We start from the raw sequence: 27,986 nt of genomic DNA, 5'->3' as shown, positions 1-27,986 counted from the left end.
TTTTAGCTGAAAGCCTAAGCAGGTGTCTTGTTTTAGACTAGTAAGTGAACATATACGGTATTTATATAGAGAAAGCTCAGAAAGCCTTTTTTTGTACACAAACACCAAATAAGAATGAAACAATTATACACTGTACCGTTTGAGAGAAACAGGTAAAAGAGCAAAGATACCAACATGTCCAGGTAAGATGTCTGAGGTTACATACACAGCTATGAAAAAAAATGTGAAAAACACTATATCTTTACTATGGTAAAACAGCGTTCTTACTGTTTTTCAGAAAGTAATAGAGGTGAAAGCAATGGAAACGCAACATTCATTTGTATTTAGAGATGATGCAGAAGAAAACTTTTCGCATGATGCTGGAGAAAGGCAGGATTAGTCACACTATTCTTTGTTACTGTTATGCACCTTTAGTTTTTTTTTCCAGTAGAGACAAAATACTATATTGAAGCAAACTGCTGATTTTCATTCCTTCTTGTTTACCTTACTTAAAAATTGGTATATTACTTAAAATCTATATATTTTCTTTAACGAAACTATTGAGTAGTGTGAAGTCACTTCAATTGTTCAAACTTGTAATTTCTGTATTGGTGTTTGATGCTACTGTTTTTACTCTGTGTGTTCTGAGTGACAGTGTGTGTTATCTCAGTGAGGGTTGTTGTTATGTCTGAAAACGTTCAGTATTGTGTCTGTTATGTTATGCTCGAGTGACTGTGACTTTAAAGCTTACAGCAGTGATTTACGGCAAGGGTCGTTTGCGGCAGTTCAGTTAAGGCAACATGAACTGAGCTACACGGTGTGGTTATTGAGTCCTACACAACCATAATAGTTGTTCATAGTGTTTGGCTGCACTGAGTCTGTTTTGAGACGTGTGTTAAGAGTTGTGTTGCTTGGAATGAGTTTTGCAGGAGATGTGAACTGTTTAGTTCAGGTGAATGTTGGTAGTGCAGACTGTAGTTAGAGTTTTGCGCATGTGGCTTCAGTTGTGCCCAGTGTCGTTTAGCAATCGAAAAAAATTGTAACGGTGGTATCTAGCTGTAACTGATGAGTTTATTTGCTGATTTCTTTAGACATTCTGTGCTGAGACTAATGCTGCCACCCAAATACAAAATGCTCATTGCATTTAAAAAGGTGATTTGAAAATGTTACGCAAACAGCTCTTTCCAGAAATTATTTTGCAGTTACTCACAGGATATTTCACAGAACACAAGGCAGAAAATATTAAAGTGTTGGAGCAGACATGACCTGCAGGTTCCTCACAAAACCAGTAAACGTCGTCATTCATGCAATTTTGTATTGTGTGCATTCCTACGGGAACTTTTGGGCTAGCTAAGCAGTTAAGTTCTTCTTTGTGGTTAGAAACCTGTCAGTGTGCATGTGAAACCACCAAATTCTGTTTTGTTTAGACAAGGGCTGGGCAATATATCAATATTATATCGCTGTCGTGATATGAGACTAGATATTGCCTTAGATTTTGGTTGATCGTAATATCGGTATATGGCAAGTGTTGTCTTTTCCTGGTTTTAAAGGCAGCATTACAGTAAAGCGATGTCATTTTATGAACCCACCAGACTGTTCTAGCTGTTCTGTAATTTGTCTTTAACCACTTAGTCATTATATTCACACTTTTAATAATTACTTATCTAAAATCTAATTGTGAAAATATTTTGTGAAATCACCAATGGTCAACCCTACAATATCGTCACAATATCAATATCGAGGTATTAGGTCAACAATATGGTGTTATCTGATTTTCCCCATACTGCGCATCCCTAGTTTAGAGTATGTGAGATTATATATTGAAATTCATATACATTTATTTTAAGCGCCTAAAGATTCAATTATCACTAAATATGTCATGCAACAGAGCAATAAAAACAAATGGATGGCCAAAGTTGTCATATTGACATGACATTTAAGGTATGTTGATTGGTTCATGCCGTCAACTCATGCATTGAGTAACATGCAAGAAAACATTCCACCTTAGAAGTTGCTGGTAGCTGCCAGTAGCTGGGAGAAGTTAGCCTAGCCTTTCTGCCAGAAATCTCCTTAGGTTTAGGAAACAGAACTACTTAGTTAGGTTTAGAAAAAGATTGTGGTTTGGGTTCAAATAGACCTTTCTGGCAGAAAGCCCTGAAGGCCAACTCCTCCCATGTACTGCCCAGAAGCCTTTGAGTGACAGTAAGTTAAATTCATTTGTCTCAGTCCATGGATGTTTCGAATGCGGCTTTATTTGCTCGGCATAAGCATGTAAATGAAATCATTCAAAACACAAACTACTTGTGTTCATTCGCCTATATAGCTTAATTACAACCTACTACATCCATGGTCTGTGTAACATTTGATCGTATGGTCAGTAGTCGTTGACTAATCTCGAAACAAGCCACAACTTAACTGTGCATGTGCGTCATTGATGCTTAAGGTACTTAAACAAATTGGACTACACCCCTGCTCAGAGTGTTGGTTTAGAGGGAAAGCAGACCGACCTGGAGAGCTGGAGAGTTTTGGGGCTGCGGTTCCTTGCAGCTGTCCGGAGCACTTGCATAAACTCTAACTGAAGACCATGGACATCCAATCATCCAATTATAAAGTGGCAGCAGGGTAAACAGAGGACAAAGAAGGTTTTATGCAACACCGGCTGGGTGCAAACATGTCGTTACGTGTGTGTGTGTGTGTGTGTGTGTGTGTGTGTGTGTGTGCGAGTTAGTGTGCTGTATCTGTCCCTTGCTTCGACAGTGCACATAAATCACAGCGAGGTATTGAGCCCTCGCCTAATGAAGGAGCATGTTGAAGTCAGGTTTTCCTTTTCTAGCATTCTATGTGGGTCAGTGAGACACACTTGGATGGACCTGACACCACTTTTCTCTATCTGCTGGTAAGATTGCACTCTGTGATGCCTGGTAAAATAACTTATGGACTTATTCAGGTAAGGCTGTGACCAGCCACAGAGGGGGGCTTATCATATTTGCCAGTGAAATAAATAGAGCCTCATGAAGTGTGAAATGTGTGTGTGTGTGTGTGTGTGTGTGTGTGTGTGTGTGTGTTGGTGCCATTGCTGTAGAATCTCACAGTTTATTTATTTATTTATTTTTTTAAATCTCTTTTTCCAGGATAGAATCTGACAGTTTCCAGAGGAAACTACTGCTAGTCTCAAGTCTTAAGTCCATATGAAGAAGTATGGTTAAACACTCTTTTAGTCAAGATTTTAAAACTGTACGATCACATTTTCCATCCATCCATCCATTCATCCATCCATCCATCCATCTTTTATCAGCAAATGATGTGTGGTCTGATACGAGGAGGCAGCAGACCAAGCCAGGTAGACTTAGACTTAGAAAACTTTAATGTCCCCGAGAGGCAATTTGTTGTACAGCACAGGCATATTGACACATAATCCACAACACAAACATTTACCAAACATCTACAGCACTATTTATCTAACACATAACATACACACATCAATAAATAGAATACAATAAAAAGGAGTATGTTGCACTTCCCTAAAAGGCCTAATATCATAAATAAATGAAACTACTGCACAGTACTTCACATATATTCCTCCTCCAGTCTTACCCATTCCCACATTTTTTTTAATTGGATTATTGCCATGGGAATGAATGAAGTTTTTGCTCGTTTGGTTCTGATGTTAGGGTATCTATATCTACGACCAGAAGGGAGCACCTTGAACTCCACTGAAAGTGGATGGGTTGTAACCATGCAAACCTTGTCTGCCTTCTGTGCCAATCTGGTCAGATATAGTTGGTACAGGTCTACCTGTTGCTTACCAATGATTTTTCCACAGGTTTTAACAATCTTCCCCAATTTATTTCTATGGGTGATTTTTGAATGTCCATACCAGCATACAATACAATAGGAGAGAATACTCTTGATAAAGGACTTGTAAAAGAGTCAGAATTTTGTTATCAACATTAAAATAATTAAGTTTCCTAAGAAAATACAAGCGTTGGCCCTTTTTAAAAACAGCATCAGCACACTGATCCCAGGATAAATTATGGTCAATGATGAGACTGAGATATCTGTACTCTATCACCATCTCTATCCCCTCTCCTCTTATCAGAGTCGGAGTGGGTGAGGGAGACCCCCTTTAAAATCAGAGACCAGCTCTTTGGTCTTGGACGTATTCAAATGCAACTGGGAGGTTTCACACCAGTCAGCTAATTCATGCAACACTGGACCATGTTCAGTTTCATCTCGCTCCAGTAAACTAATCACAGCAGTATCGTTTGCAAATTTATTTATATGACGTCCAGGGTAACTACTGCAACAACAGTCAGTGTACAATATATATAGCAGTGGTGACAAGACACTACATTGTGGTGTCCCAATTGAAGTGAAGCGGATCCCAGATAGTGTGTTCAAAGCGGGTAAAATGTTCATTTAAGTTGTTGGCCAGAGCAAGGGATGCTGTGTCATCCATGAAGTACATTTGTTTCCTTGACTTGAAGGGGCGTTGGCCATCAACTTTATACCTGTCCATGCAGCCCTTGAATTCCCCACAGTAGGCAATGTACCTTGTTCTTGTACTAACACCTGGCCTTATAAATCTCGTTATTGACCTTCCTTTGCATGTATTTTCTGTTCTGTAAGCTTTCTGAGGCGAAGACTCTCTTTTTCTCTTTTAGTATGTCCTTTAGTTCTTTCGTCACCCACGGTTTATTGTTTGGGTACACCTTTATGGTCTTAGTTGGAATGACTGCACTCACACAAAAGTCTATGTAGCCCGAGATAGCCTCTGTCTGTTCGTGCAAGTCAGCTGAAGAGTCCTCGAAGATGGTCCAGGATGTACACTCCAAGCACCCTTTCAACCTCTCTACACTGTCCTCATCCCACACCTGGATCTACTTTTCCCTAGTCTTAACCCTTTTCAAAAACCTGTTTGTAGGTGGGTCTTAGAAGGACTGTGTTGTGATCTGAGCCACCCAGGGAGGCCCAAGCACTGCATGAGTATGCCTTGGGGATGGAGCGTAGCATAAGTCGATTATTTTATTTTTTCGTGTTGGACAGGTGACATACCTACGTAGACAGAGTTTTTTGGAGGGTGCAGTTATTAAATTCCCCCATTATAAACTTGGGCGCATCTGGTGAGATTTCATCCAATTTGTGGGTGATATTAAAAATAAAGGGTCGCATAGAAACTGATAAAAGTTCAATATCAGGAGTGCAGATCTTTTTCTTACCACAATTGTTTTGCACCATCTGTCATTTATCATGACGCACACGGCCCCTCCGTGTTCCTTGCCTGTAGCCTTGCTGTATCGGTCCAAGCGTACGACACTAAATCCGTCCGGACAAACTTCGGAATCTGGCACGGTATCATTAAGCCAGGTCCCAGAGAAGGCTAGGACACAGGCTTCCCTGTATTCATGCAGGTAAAGAGTGTTAGCTCGCAACTCGCACTCCTCCCCTCTTCCCTTGTTTTCTCTTGTATTCCTTGTCATTGAAAGTTCTTGTTATCTCCGTGGGTATGTTTACATCGGTATGATTCCAATCGCCTGCATAGGCGCTCAGTTGTAGAAGAAAGTCTCTGTTGTAGCGTACATGTGACTCCGCATTGCTGGCCGGTTCACTTGCCACGCTGATAACAAACAATATCAACCCGACTATTAAAACCAGCTCCCATACGCGACTCATAGTGGCTTATGATAACGATCCGTAAGACAGTGCATGTAATGATGGTTTGTACCGAAAATTATCGCAACAAATAACTAATTCAAACAAACAAAAAGACGAGACAGACAGCCTGAACTGCTGGTCGCCACTGTGCAGCGCCCCTTTCCACCTCCGCCACCAATGTAGCCCAGATGTCCTCCTGCTCCTTCTGGGAGATCCTGAGTTCTACCCAGGGCATATGTCATGTTTACTCCCTCCAGCACATTCTGGGTCAAAAATACTATTTACAAAATCTCCTTATCCTTAGTTCATACAAAAACATAAAAACAAACAAAAAAGTTGAGTTTAGCCGACGAAAGGTGTCTGTCCTACCCCGATCTCCTCCCTACGCCGATCTTCGCGCTCTTAACAGTTAACACAAATAACGGGGTGCATAAAGTCATAATTACGTGGAATACATACAAATTATAGTGCATTACTTTTACCTAGCTATATGTACGAAAGCTTCATGAGAACAGCCTGCTGTAGTAGGCTTGTGCAGAAAAAGAAATCATTTTTAAAATGTTGCCATTGAACATTCAAACACATAATTGAAAACAAATCAAAAGGTTCTCCAGAATTGTCCAATATTTACATTGTGTCTGCCGATAGGGTTGATAAAGTTGATGCCTAATGGACAAATCCAAACGTCCACGGTTTACATATCCTCTGCCAGTGAAATCAGGAAGATAACAAGAACTGTACTCCCTGTCCTGGTTGCTATTATTTTTGACATTATGTTTAACACCTCCTTTTTGCTTTATTATTTCTACTTTTTGTCTGTACAACTTTATGATGACTCAGTTTCTCATCATGGTCAGTAAAGATTAGTTTAAGTAAATCAGTATATAATGCAAGCAGTAATTTACAGGAAATAGTAGTTTTGTGTGATCCTACTGCAGTTTACCTGACATTTAATTTAACACCTTATCATTAGCTCTTGTCCTCTTTTCCCTGCTCTCGTTCTCTGGGTCTGAACTGATTCTTCGTCTTTCTCAGAGAGAAGGGAACAAAAGGAAGAAAGATTAGGCCAGATAAGTTTAATGAGGTCCGATTGCCCTCACACCACTGATATTTCACACTAGTGCTGTATATGTGAAGGGTGTTTGTGAACACAATGCCTGCTCTGAAAGCCCGGTGCAATCAAAGTTAGATGGATTCTGACGTCTTGGTATTTACGTGACATTTACTGGCTGAATTATCTCATAAACCCTCCACTTTCTCTTGTTTCTCTCCACCACATTGTCTTTCATTGGATTTCTTTGCACTTTATTGGATTTCCCGTTTGGTTTTTCTCTTCTGTCCTCTCCGTCTTTGCTCTCTGTCTGTCCCTCTCGGCTACCTGCTCATCACTTAACTTGAACTTCCCCAAACTGCACAAATATGAATCTCTCTCTTATATAGTGTCACATTGCCAGACCTTCCTCCACAGCGCTGCGGAGGAACAGACACAGACACAGCATTCCGGGATGGGAGAAAAACGTGCTCTGGCTTATTGGCATTTCTTTAAATCAACCATAATCATCTTCGGCGGTGGACACAATAACGGCGCTGCTGCAAAACAGCCTCAGGAAGGAACTTGTTTTGATGGAACATTTGTACGTTCAAGGGTTGTTTTAGTCATGCAACAGAAAACTCAGATTGGACAGATAGTCTAGCTAGCTGTCTGGAAGGCACTAGGAGTAGGCAATGGTTATGGTTATGGTTAGGGTTAAAGTTAGGGTTAGGTGCCTTGAAGTCAACGGTCGCAGCGCTGCCTTGAAGTCGATTAGGCAATGGTTATAGTTAGGGTTACGGTTAGGGTTAAGGTTAGAGTTAGGTGCCTTGAAGTCAACTGTCGCAGCACTGCCTGGAAGGAGACGTTGGTAGCTTAAAACACCATTAAGCATAAATTTGCAGCTATAAACAAATAAATAAAGATTAACAAGCATATTAAAATAAGTTAGCTCCAATGCAGCTTATTGTTCACCATTCACTTCCAAAATACAGACTGAGTTGGGACCACTCTTTTACATCTAAGGTTCCTTGCAGTACATTAGAAAGCCTCTCATGAGGAAGGATTGATAATAATGTATCATACCAAATGGATAATGTACATCAAACCAAGCATGCAGGATTGAGAGGCTTGCAGCATACAACATGACACCGAGCAGTTTTCCTTTTTACCAGATATGAAGCTTACAGCACTTTTGTCTAATACAAACTAAAAATTCACATACCTTTACATACGTAAAAATGAACTTTGGCAGGTAACATTTTAAAGTTACTTACCAATTTGGCCGGGGATGAATGAAGCGAAGCGTAGGGTCTGTTTGAATTTGCAGGCTGCAGAAATGTTTCCAGATTGGTCTGTTTTGCGGCAAGGAATTTGGGCGGTTTTGTGTGTCTTTGGCTTGGAAAAGTAATGTTTATCTGGCAACACTGCTTGTAGTACTAATCCTACATTTCCCATGAACACTTTGTCTTGACGTGTCACACAACCGTTAGCTAAGTGTGCAGTGATTACAAGACAAGGAAGGTCTTTGGAACTCAACTAGCCTTTCAAAAGATCCTTTTCTTTATTTATTTCTGCTCAAGGAGCTTTATTTCTTTGTTTATTGAAGCTTGAGCTTCTTTCTAACAATCATTGATTTAGTTAAAAATGTAAGTAATAAGTCTGTTACTCAAAAACAGGAAGTCTCTCTTTAGATGAAGTGTGTGGCTCTTAAAAGAGCCTTTATTTTGTGATTCAGGATCACAATCTGAAACCGTACAGGGTGCAGCGTACACTACATCCGTCGTGATCACCGTCTTCTTAATGCCGTGTTTGGTGTTAGGTGACGGCATCACGGATCACTTCCTTCCTTCAGCACACCGCGGGTCTCTTTATAGATCAGACCGGAGATGTGCTTCACTCCGATTTGATCTGACAGATGTGATTTTATCACGGAGCACTTTACAGGTTTCTGCTAGCCATCCACAAAGCATGGATGTACAACGTTACTGCTCAACGCATTCTCATGAATGTATATCCGCATGATATCCTACAAAATTAGGAGACCGCCGGCGGGTCACGTGACGACGACTGGCTATGAGCTCCATGACGCTGAGTGGCAGTTGCTAGTTGTTTAAGCTGCTATAGAGCTTTGTGATGCCAGCTACAGACCTCCATTGTATCAGCGGTAGTTGGTGGTTCAGTTACCGGAAAATAGGTGACTTTAAGCCAGGTACAAAGCACTGCGAGCTAAATGGTCGTTTTGGCGGACATTGCGGTTAAAGTTAGTCCACAGAATATGAGCGTTTTGCTGTGACGAAAGTTAAGATTAGGCACCAAATCATGGTTTGGATTAAAACACTCTTAGGAACATGCATTTCCTGGGTGAAAGGCTTTAGTTTTCCCCAGGTAGTGAACGCCGCTCTCTGGCTTAAAAGTCCTGTATGTTAACACCCACCCATCCACCCTGATCCCTTCCCATGTGGCCAGCCGCATTCTTATACAGCGGCCGTCAATGTGGTGAATACAACAAAAAAACTGTGGAATGCTTACGAATTACAATGCTCAACTTTTTGTAGCTTTTTGAACGAATGGTTCATGAGAACAGGCTGTACTGCTGCATCACATCCTAAATTCCCAAACTACGGTACGGCCAGCTGCCCAAATCACAGAACGTGCGTGCGTTAATGGCGCATTAAAAAAGTTGTGGTGTTAGAAGGAATTTGCGTTAACTCGATATTAACGCGTTCATTTTGACAGCTTTGAGGGAAACATATTTTGTTTCAGATCACGTCTGTCTTTGTTGTATCACAAAAACATTTCCACAGAAGTCTGCAGACGGAGCAGGTTGGGGTGGTTGATGAGTCAAACAAACACAGGACTTTCACCCAGGAGACCGCTGTTCCTAAACAGACCAAAAGTCAATTTGTTTATGTAACGTACTTAACTTCGTAACATTACTTAAATTGCGTAACAATTTATTTTCTAAAACTAAACAAGTAGTTTTGTATTAATACACAATGTTAACGTTTAAAGTGTAAAAAACAGCGACTGTTGCACAATGTGCGGCAGTCGCTGGAAAATACGTTCACCTCGAAAATGTAACTGAGAATGCAGTTGCGTTGTAAGGAAACTGTTATCTTATGCCTACCATACACTAGAAGACTTTAAACAGACTGTCATAATATGTAAAGACTTGAGATCTTGCTGGGTCACACATTGCAAGACTACAACTAGATTTGTTTTGAAAAATGTTGCCAAGCTAGCTAGCTAACACTAGGTAACTGAGGGAAGGTTTGCAGATTTTCTGTTCTGCCATACATGCAGATGAATGTCTCCAGTACCTGGAGGTCTGCGTTTATCTGTCGGTAAAACTCCCGTTGGATGATACGCTTCAGAAGTGTTGAAAATCTGCAACTTTCCCTCTTTAGCGTTTAGCTTAGCGTGGCGCCATAGCAACCATAAACAACACTGGCAACACTGTTGCAGCTTCCTGTTAGGTGCTGGAGGGAGCGCACCCATTAGTTGTTGAAAATGTTCACATGATTTAACTACACTACCAAGACTTAAAACTTACGATAATATCAAACACGTTTGATTTTGTGGGAACATCAAGAGGGGAAAAAGACTGACTGGAACTGAGTTATGACCACCTTACACCAAACGATGGAGACGACAGGAGCAGGATTTCAGTCCGATATTGGAAATTACATAGTCTGTGACAGTGGAATCACTTGAAAAGTTGTTTGGTGTAAGGTCGGCATAAGACACAGGGTTGCACACACACATACTCTGTGTTTGTAACATAGACAGAGCATATGTGTGATGTTTGGACTGTAGAAGACGGATGAGGAAAGAAGGACATGGATTTTATCTTTGAAGAAATAGACTGAGACAAGCGTCAGGTTTTCACTCAAGCAACCATTCTTGCAAGGAAGATGGCAAGGAAGATGGCAAACGCTTACTGCTGTGTGTGTGTGTGTGTGTGTGTGTGTGTGTGTGTGTGTGTGTGTGTGTGTGTGTGTGTGTCTGTGTGTGTGACAGCTGACAGAGGGAATCAGAGCAGCAGAGGGACAGCAGAGCAGCTCATACAACATAAAAACACTGGTTAGTCGCTCTGGGGCTTATTGAAGCACAGCCAAACATCTCGGCACATTTTCCTTTCAAATGCCACTCCACTAGAGATTTATGTTGTGTCTGCTCACGTGCCTTTTTTCATTCTTTTCATTCTCATAAGATACCTTATGGAGACAAAAATGTCAGCATGAGTACTGTGGAAAGAAAAGACATCCATTATCTAAAGAGAAGTCTGAACTGTGAATACACAGTCACAGAGAGGAAAATAGATTAAAGTGTTAAAGTACAAAGAACCTGAATCTATAACACAGTTTGTTACAATTATGATGCAGTGTTTCCCATTAAGGCATGGATACCCGACCCGAGCCCGACGGGTCCCGACGGTACCCGACGGGCCGGGCCGGGTTCGGACAGATATTTAGAAATGATGGTCGGGTTCGGGCCGGGCTCGGTCACATCAGCGTGATAAGGCATTTGTTGTAAAATGGTGCTGTGGCTCCTTTAAGAGAGCTGAGTGTGTGTGTGTAAAGTGGGCAGAAGAGAGATAGAGAAAAGAGGAAGCAGACGTGTAGATGCGACTGGAGCAGAGTTGGTGGAATAAGTTTAAGTTTTGTACACAGTGTGTGCGGTGTCCGAGATAAACCCCAGACTGAAAACCAAGTTCATTCATCTGCTCACCAGAAACGGGATTTTAACCCCGACATTATATAACGTCGGCCCTGGAGGTAACGAGTCTCCCCTGGTTTTCTGATCATGGTCGGAATCGAAGCAAGCAGGAAAGGTTACCACATTGAACATTTTAAATTAAACAGCTGTCAACAGATGAGCGCTGATGCGCTCATCTGTTGACATTTCCGAATGCCTTCCAGTTGCTTAATAAAAGCGGGCTTCCCACAAAAACAAACGTACATGTGTCATTAGTATGAGAAAAAAAACAATGAGATTTTAACTGTGTCGGGCTCGGGTCGGGCTCGGACATAAATATAATGCCTGACGGGCTCGGGCCGGGTTCGGTCACGGCTCTGTCGGGCTCGGACGGAAAAATTCGGCCCGATCCAGGCTCTATTTCCCATGTAATTGTAGAGGCCAGAAACTTTTTAATGCCAAACATTCAGCTCTGTAATGTTTTCCATTGTCACTACAAATATATAATATACGTTACACTTCCGGGATTTTTTCGGTGTCACCAGAAAGTCCCTCATTTTCGGCCGGATGTCTTTCACCTTCCGCTTTCTTTGTGTTGGCATTCTAAACTCCGGTGGATTTATGAGGACTATGGTTAACTGCTCTTCAGATCTCTGCAGGGTAAATCCAGACAGCTAGCTAGACTATCTGTCCAATCTGAGAGTTCTGTTGCACGGCTAAAACAACCTTTGAATGTACACGTTCCACCAAAACTAGTTCCTTCCCGAGGCTATTTTGCAGCGGCACCGTTGCTCCGTCCGGCGCTTAGCGGCACCCAAGACGTTTGTGATTGGTTTAAAGAAATGCAAATAAACCAGAGCACGTTTTTCTCCAATCCCAGAATGCTGTGTGGACTAGCCAGACCTTCCTTCGCAGCGCTGTGGAGGAAGGTCTGGCAATGCAATACTACTACAAATATTACATTTAAAGGTCAGTTCATCCCACATAACAAGAAGGCATACGTTTCTCATCTCCCTTAAATGGCCTTTTAGCAATGATTGGTTGTACTTGCTGTAAACAGTTTTTTTCTGGCAAAGAAATTGTCCCAGTAAAACCTGATGGAAGTGTGGTTTGTGGAGTATCCAGAATGACTAGGATGACTGACTGACTGATATTGCTGATGATTTATTTTTGAATGTTGTAAATGCTCACAGCATTGAAAAATTAAATTATATTATTCTCCATTGTATTGGGATTGAGGCAGGAATCTCAGACATATAGCCAAACCTGGACAAACCAAACCAGAGCTATGTACATGGCGAGAGTCCACTAGAGACAAGTAAGACTGATTTTTGGGAATTTGGGTGAACATACCTTTTAACACCCTTTACACACACAGTGTTATAAAAAGAAAAATCATGTATATTAGGGGCCGTTCGGTATTTATGGAATGGACCACCGGAGGAAAATAGGGGAGGGTCATGTCTTTTTATTCTTTGTTGAGGGGAGGGTCACCCAACATTTTTTAGTCTAGTGGGGATATACACTCACCTAAAGGATTATTAGGAACACCTGTTAAGTTTCACGTTAATGAAATTATCTAATCAACCAATCACATGGCAGCTGCTTTAATGCATTTAGGGGTGTGGTCCAGGTCTAGACAATCTCCTGAACTCCAAACTGAATGTCAGAATGGGAAAGAAAGGTGATCTAAGCAACTTTGAGCGTGGCATGGTTGTTGGTGCCAGACGGGCTGGTCTGAGTATTTCACAATCTGCTCAGTTACTGGAATTTTCATGCACAACCATTTCTAGGGTTTACAAAGAATGATCTGAAAAAGGAAAAACATCCAGTATGCTGCAGTCCTGGGGGTGAAAATGCCTTGTTGATGCTGGAGGTCAAAGGAGAATGGGCCGACTGATTCCAGCTGATAGAAGATCAACTTTGACTCAAATAACCACTCGTTACAACCGAGGTATGCAGTAAAGCATTTGTGAAGCCACAACACGCACAACCTTGAGGCGGATGGGCTACACTAGCAGAAGACCCCACCGGGCACCACTCATCACCACTAAAAATAGGAAAATGAGGCTACAATTTGCACGAGCTACCCAAAATTGGACCTTTCAAGACTGGAAAAATGTTGCCTGGTCTGTTGAGTCTTGATTTTTGTTGAGACATTCAGATGGTAGAGTCAGAATTTGGCGTAAACAGAATGAGAACATGGATCTGTCATGCCTTGTTACCACTGGGCAGGCTGGTGGTGGTGGTGTAATGGTGTGGGGGGTGTTTTCTTGGGACACTTTAGGCCCCTTAGTACCAATTGTGCATCGTTTAAATACCACAGCCTACCTGAGCATTGTTCTGACCATGTCCATCCCTTTATGACCACCATGTACCCATCCTCTGATGGCTACTTCCAGCAGGATAATGTACCAAGCTCAAATCATTTCAAATTGGTTTCTTGAACATGACAATGAGTTCACTGTACTAAAATGCCCCCCACAGTCACCAGATCTCAACCCAATAGAACATCTTTGGGATGTGGTGGAATGGGAGCTTCGTGCCCTGGATGTGCATCCCACAAATCTCCATCAACTGCAAGATGCTATCCTATCAATATGGGCCAACATTTCTAAAGAATGCTTCCAGCACCTTGTTGAATCAATGCCATGAAGAATTAAGGCAGTTCTGAAGGCGAAAGGGGGTCAAACACAGTATTAGTATGGTGTTCCTAATAATCCTTTAGGTGAGTGTAATGTTCAGCTTCGGCAGCTTTACCTATATGCTAAAATATACAATGACTGAGGAAGCCTAGTGACGAGTCCATAGCAACCAGTTTGTGTGTTGAATTTGTTACCCAGTGTGCTTTGCTTAATGGTCTCAATGTTTTATTATTTCATGTGAATACTAGTTTACTAGATAAGTAACTTAGTATTTGAAGTAATGCAGTAATGCAGGAAGTGTGCATTTAGTTTCCATGCTTATTGTGTTTCCACAACTGTGTTAGTGAGTAAATCTACTGAAATGGCCACCACACCATAACAGAGGTGTGTGATGTGTAAAGGTGCTGACACACAGAGCCGACTATCGGCCGTCGGACCGTCTGGCGAGGTCGGTGACTCGAGTCTGTTCGGTGTGTTCCGTGCCGTCGGCCGTTCGAGGAGCCGTCGGCCTTCATTTGGGCCGACCCGACATGTTCAGTCGGAGACAGGGCAGTCGGGACTCACCCGGAAATGGCGAGCGGATGAGCCTCTCAAAATCTGACGAAAATCTTTTAAACTAACCTTTGTCGATCTGAAATGAAGACAGATTCAGCAACTGCATGCCTATTTCTCGCTTAAAATGTTTTCAGAAACATGTTTCGGTGAACTATTTTAGTACAATATGAGATCGTATTCTGAACAAGCCGCCATGACAGTCTGGCTGTGAATTTCCGGAGAAAAAAGAACCACGTGACGCTTAATGAAAACAATACAGAGCAGCGCTGGCTGCTGCTATGGAGACGTATTATGTTTCGCGCATGCGCAGAGCGTATGCTCAAGTCGGCGTCTCTTCGGTGTGTTCTGAGGCACTTTTTGGACCTCGGGGACCTGACTGATCAGTCCGACTGCCTTTTCTGCCGACGGTCGGCCGTCTGGTTGGTGTGTAACTACCTTTAGATGAGATAGCAGAGGTTAACTTATGTATGTCACGGCTGTAAAAAATCAAAGGGCATATGTTCAGCTTAGCCAAGCGCAAACCAGTACATAATGCATCAATAAATTGTTGGGGAGGGTCATGCCTCTTTTCCAAATCATTTTGGAGGGTCATAGAAAAATTATTACTGGCGAGGGGAGGGTCAAGTCTATTTTGACTAAAGATCCCAAAACTCCTCTGGTGGCCCCTTAAATAAATAACGAACAGTCCCTTACCTCTATTACTTCCAGTCAGTTTCTCACTGGAAGTATTTCTTTTTATCTTGTCAGTGTATCAAGTGTTCATCTTGATGTTTGCTGGGTGTCTCTAAATGCAGTGTGAGATGGGAAATTGTTCTGTTTTCTCCATTTACTTGTGTTTTTTCAAATGAAAGCTGATACTGAACCACCCTGACATTCTGCACACCACATGACTGGAGGGACAGTAATCTGGCCATTTTCATTTGTTTATGTGACATTTACACTGGACCGGGCTTATTCCCTATTCTTGGACTGGTTTTGGATTGTCTGATCGTCTATTTTAAAACTGAGTAATACTCAGGAAAAGATAGTTTAACTGTAGTGCTCTAAGGACTCTGGCAGCTTTATAAAGGACTGACATGATCCCATTGTTTTCAGAACATTAGTCTGTTCTCTCCAGGCATACAGCGAGTGTTTGGTGACAGCCTCTGCTGTGATTTTCTAACAGGTTTTTTTTGTTTTTGACTCTTACTTTAGCTCTCTAAGTGTGACTTGTCAGCTGATTGGAGCCATTTATTTGACGTATCTGAGGGAGGTGTGAAAGTAACAGCAGGGAAATCAATTATGGGGACCTCGGAGACGTGAGCTGTTAGTCAACATGTGCTCTGCGGATCCCCGTTGGTCACTGCTGTCTATGTAGAGCCTTATATACAAGGCTGATACTGGCTGCTAATAACGCTTAGATAAGTGAGTCAGTCAGGACTGATCTTATATTTAATAAAACCCAAGATCCTAACAGACCGCAGCTACTAAATGGCATTCCAGACACAATTTCATTCATTCCCCTCGCCAAGGAGGTCATGCTTCTCAGTCTGTCAGTTTGTTGGTTTGTTCGCAGCAGGATTACAGAAAAACTCCTGGCCAGATGTTCACGAAACTTGAAAGGATGTGGCATGAGCCAAGTAAGAACCCTTTAAAGCGTAACTCTCGCCAAAATGCAACCTAGAGTCTTTTTGTGAATGTACCCGAGTCAAACATTCGTTTAAAAGCATATTTAGGACGGCGCCACTTTTAAGATGTACCGTATTTTCGTTTTTCGGTCAAATGGCCTTTTGAATGGGAGTAATAGGGGCACTTTTATGCTAGCCTCAAAATAGCTATTTTTAAAACACTAAGAAGGCTCGACACAACATGAAGCTTTGCTCGAAGTATTACCAGGGACTCGTGTGCATTCACAAAATGACCCTAGGATGCATTTTGGCGAGAGTTATGCTTTAAATTTGAGAGAGGATTCAAATCACAAATTATTTATATATATATTATTTATATATTTTCTTTCGTCAAAGATCCTCTATGCTAAAGATTTCAGGCAGCGGCAATGGTTTATGAACTGGTCCACACACTTCCTGTCTCCTGAAGGGGCGTGGCCTCGTTTGAAATGCTGTAGTAAACGCTGTGTAGATGGATTAAAAGTTATATTTGTATAAGTTATTAATATTTTATTTTGCTAACACAGTCAGCAAAAGAAAATACTTGCTTTACACAGCTATAAGACATATTTAGCACACAGATTAGTTTTGTCAGTTGACGTTAGCTTATGTATGTTGCCAGATCTCGTGAGAGTTTGTTCCTGAGACAGAAACTTGTTTCAAATAAAGTTAATTTTCCACTGATGTGTATGTCTGAAAAATGTCATTTTACTGTCAGAATGTTCTGGAGGTATGTAGGTTGTGAAGAATGGGTCTAATATTTACTTTGGTGACTATGGAGCGAAAGAATATATAAGAAATATAAATATATATATAAGAAATATATATATATATATATATATAAATAAACTTAGCACAAAAAGTAAGGAAATTTGTGTTTGGTAGATTATTTCTCTGTGGTAACAATGCTTTTTGGCAATAAATTTTATACCGTTGGAAAGCCTGTTTAATTCCCTTTCAAATGGTACCCCATTTGTAAGGAACATGCATTTGTGGGATGAGCAGCAGCGCTGATTATGCGGGTTGCGCCCATGAAAAATTTGCCAAATCTTCTCTGCCAATGCCAAACAGGTTATTCTGCCATTGACTCCTTTGGTGTTTGGTGGATTGGATGATTGAAATTTTAAGAAACAAGACATATTGGCAATTTAACAATTTATTCATTTCACAAACAGGAGCGTCAGTAGCGTGTGGAAGAACCATACACAGCCACAACAGCCCATTCTTCAACCAGCAGTCCTGACCTCAACCCCATTGAACACTTGTGGAATCAGCTTGGGCGTGCTGTTCGTGCCAGAGTGACCAACACAACCACGTTGGCTGACTTGCGACAAATTTTGGTTGAATAATGGGATGCCATCCCACAGCAGTGTGTGACCAGGCTGGTGACCAGCATGAGGAGGAGGTGCCAGGCTGTTGTGGCTGTGTATGGTTCTTCCACACGCTACTGAGGCTCCTGTTTGTGAAATGAATACATTGTGAAATTGCCAATATGTCTTGTTTCTTCAAACTTCAATCATCCAATCCACCAAACACCAAACGAGTCAATGGCAGAATAAGCTGTTTGGCATTGGCAGAAAAGATTTGGCAAATGTTTCATGGGTGCAACCCATATACTCAGCGCTACTGCTCATCCCATAAATGCATGTTCCTTACAAATGGGGCACCATTTGAAAGGCAACTAAACAGGCTTTCTAACTTTCAAATTTCCTTACTTTTTGTGCTAATTTTATATATAAAATAATCATAAAAGCATATTACATGCTTTGAATTCCTTATATATAGCTATGCAGTGTTCTGAGCAGCTCGTCATGAACACAAGAGACTTGAGACATGACTTGGACTCGAGCTCCGAGACTTGTGAGCATCTCTGCTGCCGACTGCTGACGTTAGTGAGGGGGGTTCACCCCGTAATTGGCACCAACTTCAACCCTGCAGCAGAAAGTCTCCGCTGTGCTAGAGCATTCAATTTCTCTCTCAGAGAAAATGTTCTAGGAAATCAGTAACCTATATTAAAAATGTATGTTGTTAAATGACAATGACTTTTGGAATTTGATTATTTTAAATTGGTTTGGAAATTATTAATATATTATGCCTATCTATGATGCAGTTGCCTACAGAATATAGTTTTGTTGTTTGTGCAGGAGGTGAAAACATTACTTTTTATTCTGTAAATTAGTCTTTGCAGCAAACAATCATATTATCTGGCTGTACTCGGGACCCCTTCAGATCAGGTCTCTCTCTTTTTTTTTTAAATGTATTTATTCAAGTAGGGTTTGGCAGCGTTTACTATGGGTCAGTTTTCTGTTGAGTCCAACATTTTGCACCTGTGAAGACCTCTTGTGGGAATGAAAGAAAACCTAAATCAATGACAAAATATTTGTTCAGGGTTGGAAGAGAGCACTAAAAGAGACTTCTTCTGATTCAAAATATCTCCATGTAACAGGCTGCCTTAATCTGGACACTCTCTGAGCAAGTGGCCCTTATTGTCTCCTAACAGACATGCCTGAAGGAATACTCAGAGGTGGCATTTACATGGCCATGACTAGCCATTCATTCAGCTCTAACCATGGCCACTGGCTGCAGGTTCTTTATATTTCATTACACTGACTGAATCACTTAATGAGGGTTCACAGGATGATGGAGATGCAAAAGGAGAATGACTAATGCCTCAAAAGAGAGAAGTGAAGAATCTCTCCTGTCTTTCTCTGTGCCTCCACCATTCCACTGTGATGGCTTCATTGTCTGTGATTAAGGGACCATTTGAGAGTGATGAAGCCATCAAAGGATCTTCTATCTTCTCTCAGCCTCGTCTCTCTCCACTTTCCCTCGCTCTCTCGCCTCTCTCCCAGGGCTCAGAGAAGAATGTCTGACAGATTGCAGCCGGTGAGCGGCGGATAGCAGTCAGTCTGACACCTTTACCATGCACAGGAAACTCTCTGTAAAGCTCTCCTCTTCCCTGCGGTGTGTGCTTTCACTGACATAAGTATTTCACTGCTGGTACCAGCGATAATGATTTACCTGTAGTGAGTATTGATCCCAAGTATCCCTGCCTTTTTTGACACTTTAACCCTAGTCTGAATCAACGTAAGTACATGACCAGGATAAAGCCTGACACCCCCCTGCGTGGCACACCACAGATACCTTCTGGGATAGAAGAGAAAAAAAACTGTGTTGTTTGCCTTTCTTTAAAGGGTAACAACCGTTTTTTTCAACCTGGACCCTATTTTTCTATGTTTTTGTGTCTAAGTGACTGATGGGAACAACAATCTTTGACATTGGTCCAGTATTAAGCAAGATCGCTGCAGTCAGCAGCGGCGAAAAAAGCTAAAATGTAAGTTAATAGGGCAATTGTCCAGCCATTGACAGGCTCAAATTATATTAAGTGTTTGACAACATTATGGAAAGGATCCCTTCAGAGATAGACCTTTTTAAAACCGCTTTAAGACCTTTCTGTTTAACCAGAGACAGCTCTGAAGTCGGTAGCGCTAAACCCACCAGATACACCAGCTTGTATAGAGCTAATTTCACATGTAAATCGGTAAACTATGTGTTTATTTCAACCAAAACTAGAGTTGTGACGGTTGGAAAAGTGGAAAGAAGACGACGTTTTTATGTTTTAAAAAAGGATCTTACTCTTTAACAGAAAGGTCGACCTCCTTAGAAATCATTTCCATAATGTTGTCAGACACTTAGAATATTAATCAGAGCCTGTCAGTGGCAAAACAAGCACTTTTGTGAAGGTAAAAAACAAGCTGAACAATTGCCCTATTAACTTACATTGTAGCTTGTTCCGCCGCTGCCGACTGCAGCGATCTCGCTTAATACTGGACCAATTTCAAAGATTGTGGTTCCCATCAGTCACTTAGACACAAAAACATAGGAAAATAGGGTCTAGGTTGAAAAAAACTGTAGTTACCCTTTAAACCAATCACAATCGTCTTGGGCGGCGCTAAGCTCCGGACGCAGCAACAGTGGCTTGCTAAGTAGTCTCAGGAAGGAATTTGTTTTGGTGGAACATTTGCACCTCGCAAAAGAAAACGCCACATACAATATTAAATGAAGTTAACTATTGACACAATACAGTAACGTGAGCTTTTTAAATTAGCTGGCTACACGGTTAAACCTCATTAGCTCTTACCAGTGTATCACCATGTGTACTTCATCCACAGCAATCCCACCAAACCAATTCCCTGAAAGAACCAAGCAGGCCTGCCTTGTTGCATTATCCAAATATTCTTCAAAACTTGCCATTTGCAGTGTGTAGCTTCCTAGCTCGAAGTTTGTTGTTTCCCAAAGAGTTTGAGAACAGCAACACACAGCAACACACAGAGAACAGAAGGCGAGGGGATGTCAGGCAATTATTTTGGAAATGTACTTGCTGTACTGTTGATCCAGACTAGTTATGCTGTATGTTGATCCTAAAACCAAGGTATTGGATAAATGTCTGTACGGAATTCATCCAACAGCTGTTGAGACATTTCATTCTAAAAAAATAAATGTTAACTAATCCATGGTGACAGAGGGAAACATGGGAACCATTAATGTTTCCACCCAATTTGGTGCTGCTAATACATCTAGTAGACATGAAGATCATGGATGTCACTGGATGAGACAAAAGTCAGGAGATCACTGAATCTATCATGAATATCTGAACCAAACTTTGTTCCAATCCATGCAATAGTTGTCAACACATTTCAGTCTGGACCAAAGTGGTGGACCGTCTGAACTTTAGACTAACCAAGTGAACTGTCTGATGTATGGAAGCATCAGACCAAATCCCAACTGAAGCACTCTAAACACATCAATCTGACGTTTCAGATAGAAATTACACACAAATTGCTACTCAAACGTGCTCTTCTGTCAGTTGTTGGACACTGCTACTGAGGTAAATTGCTGTTAAAATACCGCCCTCTGCCCCCACCTGCCCACCCTCTCCACCTCCACCCCCACAGCTTAGACTTTTAGGGCACTTTATTAGAGCCCTAGTCTGAGTGGAAAGAGCCTTTGATGGGCCGAATTTTCCATTCTGGCCATCGCGGCGCGATCAGCAACAGACATGCTGACCTTCTTGCTGTTTTAAGACATCAGGCTGTTACATTGCTAGTCCTCTCTTAGTGGACGCTCCAGCACAATTATTTTTTTGGGGCATTTTCGGCCTTCATCTCTGACAGGACAGCTGAAGACATGACGGGAGAGAGAGGGGGGAATGACATGCAGCAAAGGGCCGCAGGTCGGAGCCGAACCTGGGCCTGCTGCGTCGAGGAGTAAACCCCTATATATGGGCAACAAGAGAAAAACATAACTCAAGCACTAAAGAAAACATGTTTCTATTAATCACTATTCATTCGTCTTTTTTCCCTCATCTCTACCTTTTTATTAAAAAATTCAGAAGCACTATTGCAGAGGAATGAAGTGTTACAGATATTTCAAATTGGGTTCAGGTTTTTGTTGAGTTTCCTGTTCTTCCTTTTAGGATCTCATTATTGCCTATTTAATGTGATAGTTAAAGCTAGGGAAGGCCTACCACAGTACATTTCTGAAATTACCTTAGAGACACCAAATATTTCAGATATTCTTAGAATGAAATATCTTTCCACAAACCTGTGTCATGCCTATTACCTGTGTTTTTGACTGAGCATGTGTGTGTGTGTGTGTGTGTACTCTGGCACATGTGCTCAGCTGGGTTCAGAACATGGCGTTTCTGTGGCCTCACATTTCCTTTCCTGTCCTCCCAGGGGGTTGTCAGTCTCTCATGCTGTTTATCACATAACTTTAGAGTCTGGTGTCTTCAGATTATGACACAATACCAAAGAAACCCGAGAATGAACAGGAGACACTTTCTAATGTCCTGGAGGCAGATTATTGGCATGCCGGGATGGGGAACATTACAAACCCCCTCATCCTGTCTCTTGTTCCGTTTCTTTGGGGGATAACTGATCTCCTGGCTGTGGGTTCCATCAGTGGTGGAATGTGACTAAGTACATTTACTCAAGTACTGTACTTAAGTACAAAACTGAGGTACTTGTACTTTAGTCTTTTCTTTTTATGCCGCTTTCTACTTCTACTCTGCTACATTTCAGAGAGAAATATTGTACTTTTTACTCTACTACATTCATCTGACAGCTTTTGTTACTAGTTACTTTACATGAAGTTTATAAAATCTGATGTTTTATTATAAATGAAAGTAGCCAACAATATAATGTGTTACAAGTCCAGCTGAAATGATTAGACCAGAGGTCTTCAACGTTTTTTAAGCCAAGGATGTTACGCGGAGGCAGGGAAAAGTGGGCCCAAACGCAGAGGTGAGACAGGCAGGAGAAGGTTGCACACGATGATTTATTTGCAGGAAGCAAATACGAACAAATACAATAAGGGATCCAAAAAAGCCAAAAAATGCCAAACAGACTGCATAAGGAGTACAAACTGAGGCAGGCAAAAAACTAAGTCCAGAATCAAGGTCAAACAAAAGAACAGGATATCAAAAACGGGAACACAAAGAGCGCAGGGAAGATACAGACACACAGAGTGAGCATACTAACAGACACGAACGGATACAAAACGATCTAACAACAGACAAAGGGAACACAGAGGTTAAATACATGAGGTAATGAACAAATGAGGGACAGGTGATACAGCAGGTGAAACACATCAGGGCGGGGCAGGACAATCAACAAAGGTGGGAAAACACAGAAAGTAAAACTAGACATGACAAGACAGAAAACAGACTATCAAAATAAAACAGGAAACAGAACATAAACAGGGAAATACACAACAGAGAAATATACAACAAAATATACACCGACCACAATACACAAAACGGGATACACCAACACAACAGGGAACAGAAATATACAGAATAAATATACAAACACAAGAAACATACAGAAATCAATAATATAGGTAATAGAAATGGAACAAAATACAAAGCAAAACACCGAAACCATGACAAAGGACCCCTTTTCTGAGAGAGAGAAACGGAGCAGGGACCCACTACGACATATGTTGCATAAAATGAAATTGCATATTAAACTGGTCCTACAATCATGTAGGGTGGCCTATAACTTTTATATATACTGTTTTTTCATAGAATACTAAGCTATTAAAATACTATAATAAAATATAATATAAAATATAATTGTTGGAATCATTTTATAAATAATCTTTTAATTTTTTTAAATTAAATTTTTTTTCTTTTAAATCTGTAGATGGCTATGTTAGTGACTACCTTACCTGTAGGCCACTAAGCCTATCATCAGTGGGGATGTATATTTGCTAATGTTGGGAATTGGGAAGTTACAGATTCAATTATTAGCAATTTATCAAAGATGTTTTATCAATATTAATAAAGTTATGAATAACTTTATCAAGTTGATAAACAATCAAAACGGGGCACCACCCTGAACTCAGGGTCTCAAAGATGGTGTTCTCTTTAAAATACAGATCTTAATTAATTTGATTAATTTATCTCATATCTATACAAGGAACAAAGACGGGTGAAAATCGAGCACTGACCTGTATAACCAGCTGTTATTACAACATGTACACAAATAACCACACAACAACTTCTTGTTAAACTCTAAGGATTTATTTAACTTCAAAAATACTGATCGCCAATCAATAATTCTTCAATCATCAAACTCTATCGACTTGTTACAATTCTAGCAAAACAAAACAGGGCCGCGTGATTTGAGGCTATTTGTAGTTTTAGTAGAAAGGCACAAAATGGCTACTCTGGGCGAAAATGAATGAAATGAAATGGCGGGGAACCCAGCAAGAGTTCAACACGTGTTACCGGCAATTTCCACTGGATGCGTAACGGCTGCGGATCCGCTCCGGAACGTCGGCGGAGTTCCATTAAAGGTTTCCATTAAAGTCAATATGTGTATTTCCACTGACTGCGGAACGGCTGCGTTCCGACTGCGTCCCAGCTCCGGCGGTCCGCAGCCCTCTGTCATGGTTAGCGAGGATGGTGGACCCAAATGCAGAGAGCAGGCGAAGGAGTAATGAGCACGAGGATTTATTAAATACAAAAAGGAGCAAACCAAAGGCGGTCCAAAAATGGAGCAGGCAGAAACAACTGAACAGGCTACGACGTACTGACAGAAACAACACCAGACACAAAACACGCAACATCAAACAATGATCCGACACCAGACAAAGAACAGCACAGGAACTAAATACACCAGGTAATGAACACTAACAACGGACAGGTGATACAAACAGGTGGAACACATCAGGGCGGGGCAGAACAATAAAAAAAACAGGCGGGAAAACAGAAAACAGGAAGTAAATTAGACAAGACAAGACAGACAAGACAGACTACAAAATAAAACAGGAAACCAAATACCAAAACCCTGACAGTACCCCCCCCCAAGGGACAGATCCCAGATGTCCCAAAAACAGAACAAAAAGACAACCCAGGGAGGGCGGAGGGGGACCGGAGGAGGGCCAAACAGGTTAACAAACCAGTTAAGCGGGGCTAGGGAATGGAGAGGCCACTCGGGACAGGGAACAGAAGGGGCCACTCGGGACAGGGAACAGGATGGCCCCGGGACAGGGACAGAGAGGCCTCGGCAACAGGGGACAGAGAGTCACTGGGGCACAGGAAACAGAGAGTCACTGGGGCACAGGAGACAGAGAGGCCTCGGCAACAGGGGGCAGAGAGGCCTCGGCAACAGGGGACAGAGAGTCACTACGAAGGCAGAAACCTTCAGGCGGCCTGCGACGAAGGCAGAATCCCTCTGGCCATCGGCGACGAAGGCAGAATCCCTCTGGCGGCCTGCGGCGGAGGCAGAAACCTTCTGGCCACCGGCGACGAAGGCAGAATCCCTCTGGCGGCCTGCGGCGGAGGCAGAAACCTTCTGGCCACCGGCGACGAAGGCAGAATCCTTCAGGTGGCCGTACTGGACGTCGAGGGCACTCAGGCGGCCAGGCAGGACGTCGAGGGCAGCGCCCCTCCGGGGGCCTTGCAGGTCGGCCGAGGCGGAGCCCCTTGGGAGGCTGCGCAGGTGAAGGGGCAGCTGGGCCGGAGTCAGGCGGCAGGTCAGCTGGACTGGAGTCTGGCGGCGGGTCAGCTGGACTGGAGTCTGGCGGCGAGTCAGCTGGACTGGAGTCTGGCGGCGAGTCAGCTGGACTGGAGTCTGGCGGCGAGTCAGCTGGACTGGAGTCTGGCGGCGGGTCAGCTGGACTGGAGTCTGGCGGCGAGTCAGCTGGACTGGAGTCTGGCGGCGAGTCAGCTGGACTGGAGTCTGGTGGCCAGGCAACCGGGGCAGAGGTTGACTGGGGTGCCAACAGGGCACGAGGAGCAGGAGTGGGCCTGACCGCCGACAGGGCACGAGGGACAGGAGTGGGCCTGACCGTCGACAGGACACAAGGGGCAGGAGTGGGCCTGACCGCCGACAGGACACGAGGGGCAGGAGTGGGCCTGACCGCCGACAGGACACGAGGGGCAGGAGTGGGTCGACCGCCGACAGGACACGAGCGGCAGGAGTGGGCCTGACCACCACGGGCAAAGTCTCAGGGGGGCAGAACGAAGGCAAAGTCCTAGGGGTGGTCTCAAGGGCGGTCTCAGGGAAGGTCACAGGGGTGCCGGGGACCGGCAAAGTCTCAGGGGCGGTCTCAGAGGCGGCTATAGCCAGTTCAGAGGGGCTGGACACCAGCCAGGATTCAGGGGGCTGGCTAGCCAGCCGGGGATCCCGGATAAAAGACCGCCTTGGGACACTAGGGAACTCGGGGACTCTAGGAAACTTGGGGACCCTAGGAAACTCTAGGAGAAGCTCGGGGACACTAGGAAGCTCGGGGACACTAGGAAGGCTGCTAGCCATCCTAAATTCAGGGGGGCTGCTAGCTAGTCTGGGATCCGGGAGAGTGCTAGCTAGCCTGGACTCAGGAAGGCTACTAGCTAGCTGGGGCTCAGGAAGGCTACTAGCTAGCCAGGATTCAGGGGAGATGCTAGCTATCAGGGAATCAGGGGAGATGCTAACTAGCTGTGGCTCAGGAAGGCTACTAGCTAGCCTGGGATCAGGAAGGCTGCTAGCTAACCTGGATTCAGGGGAGACGCTAGCTCGCAGGGAATCAGGGGAGTTGCTAGCTAGCTGTGGCTCAGGGAGGTTGCTAGCTAGCCGGGGCTCAGGAAAGTTGCTAGCTAGACGGGAGTCAGGAGAGCTGCTAGCTAGCCTGGAGTCAGGAGAGCTGCTAGCTAGCAGGGAATAAGGGGAGTTGCTAGCTAGCTGTGGCTCAGGGAAGTTGCTAGCTAGCCGGGGTTCAGGGAAGTTGCTAGCTAGCCTGGAGTCAGGAGAGCTGCTAGCTAGCAGGGAAAGAGGGGAGTTGCTAGCTAGCTGTGGCTCAGGGAAGTTGCTTGTTAGCCGGGGTTCAGGGAAGTAGCTAGCTAGCCTGGAGTCAGGAAAGCTGCACGCCAGCTCAGAGTCAGGAGAGCTGCACGCCAGCTCGGAGTCAGGAGAGCTGCACGCCAGCTCGGAGTCAGGAGAGCTGCACGTCCGCCCGGGATCAGGAGAGCTGCACGTCCGCCCGGGATCAGGAGAGCTGCACGTCAACCCAGGGTCAGGAGAGCTGCACGCCAGCCCGGGAACAGAAGGGTTGCACGTCAGCTCGGGAACAGAAGGGTTGCACGTCAGTTCAGCCTCAGAAACACCGGTCAGCTCAGGCTCAGAAACACCGGTCAGCTCAGGCTCAGGTACACAGGTCAGCTCAGGCTCAGGTACACAGGTCAGCTCAGGCTCAGGTACACAGGTCAGCTTACGCTCAGGTACACAGGTTAGCGCAGGCTCAGGTCCACAGGTTAGCTCAGGCTCAGAAACACAGGCCAGCTCAGGCTCAGGAACACAGGTCAGCTTAAGCTCAGGAACACAGGTCAGCTCAAGCTCAGAAACACAGGTCTGCTGAGGCTCAGGACAAAACACAGGCATGGAGACGGGGAGGCGAAACTCCCGTGCTGTGGCCTGCCAACGCACCTCCATAAGGTGCCTAGCGAAGGCGGGGTCCTCTTCATGAAGGGAGCGGTAAAACTCGATCAACAGTTCTCCATCCGAGTCCAGTGGGTGAATAACTGGTTTGAATTCTGCTGGGTCCATAGTTGGTCGGATCATTCTGTCATGGTTAGCGAGGATGGTGGACCCAAATGCAGAGAGCAGGCGAAGGAGTAATGAGCACGAGGATTTATTAAATACAAAAAGGAGCAAACCAAAGGCGGTCCAAAAATGGAGCAGGCAGAAACAACTGAACAGGCTACGACGTACTGACAGAAACAACACCAGACACAAAACACGCAACATCAAACAATGATCCGACACCAGACAAAGAACAGCACAGGAACTAAATACACCAGGTAATGAACACTAACAACGGACAGGTGATACAAACAGGTGGAACACATCAGGGCGGGGCAGAACAATCAAACAGGCGGGAAAACAGAAAACAGGAAGTAAATTAGACAAGACAAGACAGACAAGACAGACTACAAAATAAAACAGGAAACCAAATACCAAAACCCTGACACCCTCCGGAGCAGATACGCAGAACTTCTATTTTTGCCGGACGCCGGAGAGCTCCGCAGCAATTCAGCACACGGCAGATAGTGCGGGACAGGAAGTCGACCACAGAAACAAAATAAAAATCCAGTTAATTTTCTAAATAAAATACACCGTGCTCACGGCGGATCATATTTCCCTGCACTACACCTTGAAAACACATCACAGAGTTGTTTCCCCTCTACTCCTCTGGATGGAAACAAACTGTTGTTGGTTTTGTGGTTCT

General features: G+C 43.4%; 1 protein-coding gene and 1 long non-coding RNA gene across 3 annotated transcripts in view; one reads left to right on the top strand and one right to left on the bottom strand.

Moving 5' to 3' along the window:
- Positions 1-27,986, top strand: part of LOC116050761 (cell migration inducing hyaluronidase 1) — a 252,036-nt gene that overhangs the window by 42,532 nt on the left and 181,518 nt on the right. The window lies entirely within an intron of this gene.
- LOC116050778 lies at positions 1,518-16,534 on the bottom strand. Its single transcript, XR_004105171.2, has 3 exons — positions 16,524-16,534; positions 12,506-12,512; positions 1,518-1,625 (listed from the first exon to the last, which is right to left on the bottom strand). It is a non-coding gene; the product is annotated as an uncharacterized LOC116050778 (long non-coding RNA).

This window comes from Sander lucioperca, chromosome 3 (assembly GCF_008315115.2).
Source record: "Sander lucioperca isolate FBNREF2018 chromosome 3, SLUC_FBN_1.2, whole genome shotgun sequence".
Classification (NCBI taxonomy): Eukaryota; Metazoa; Chordata; class Actinopteri; order Perciformes; family Percidae; genus Sander; species Sander lucioperca.
The sequence above is the reverse complement of the archived record's forward strand: the minus strand, read 5'-3'. Positions and strand labels throughout refer to the sequence as shown.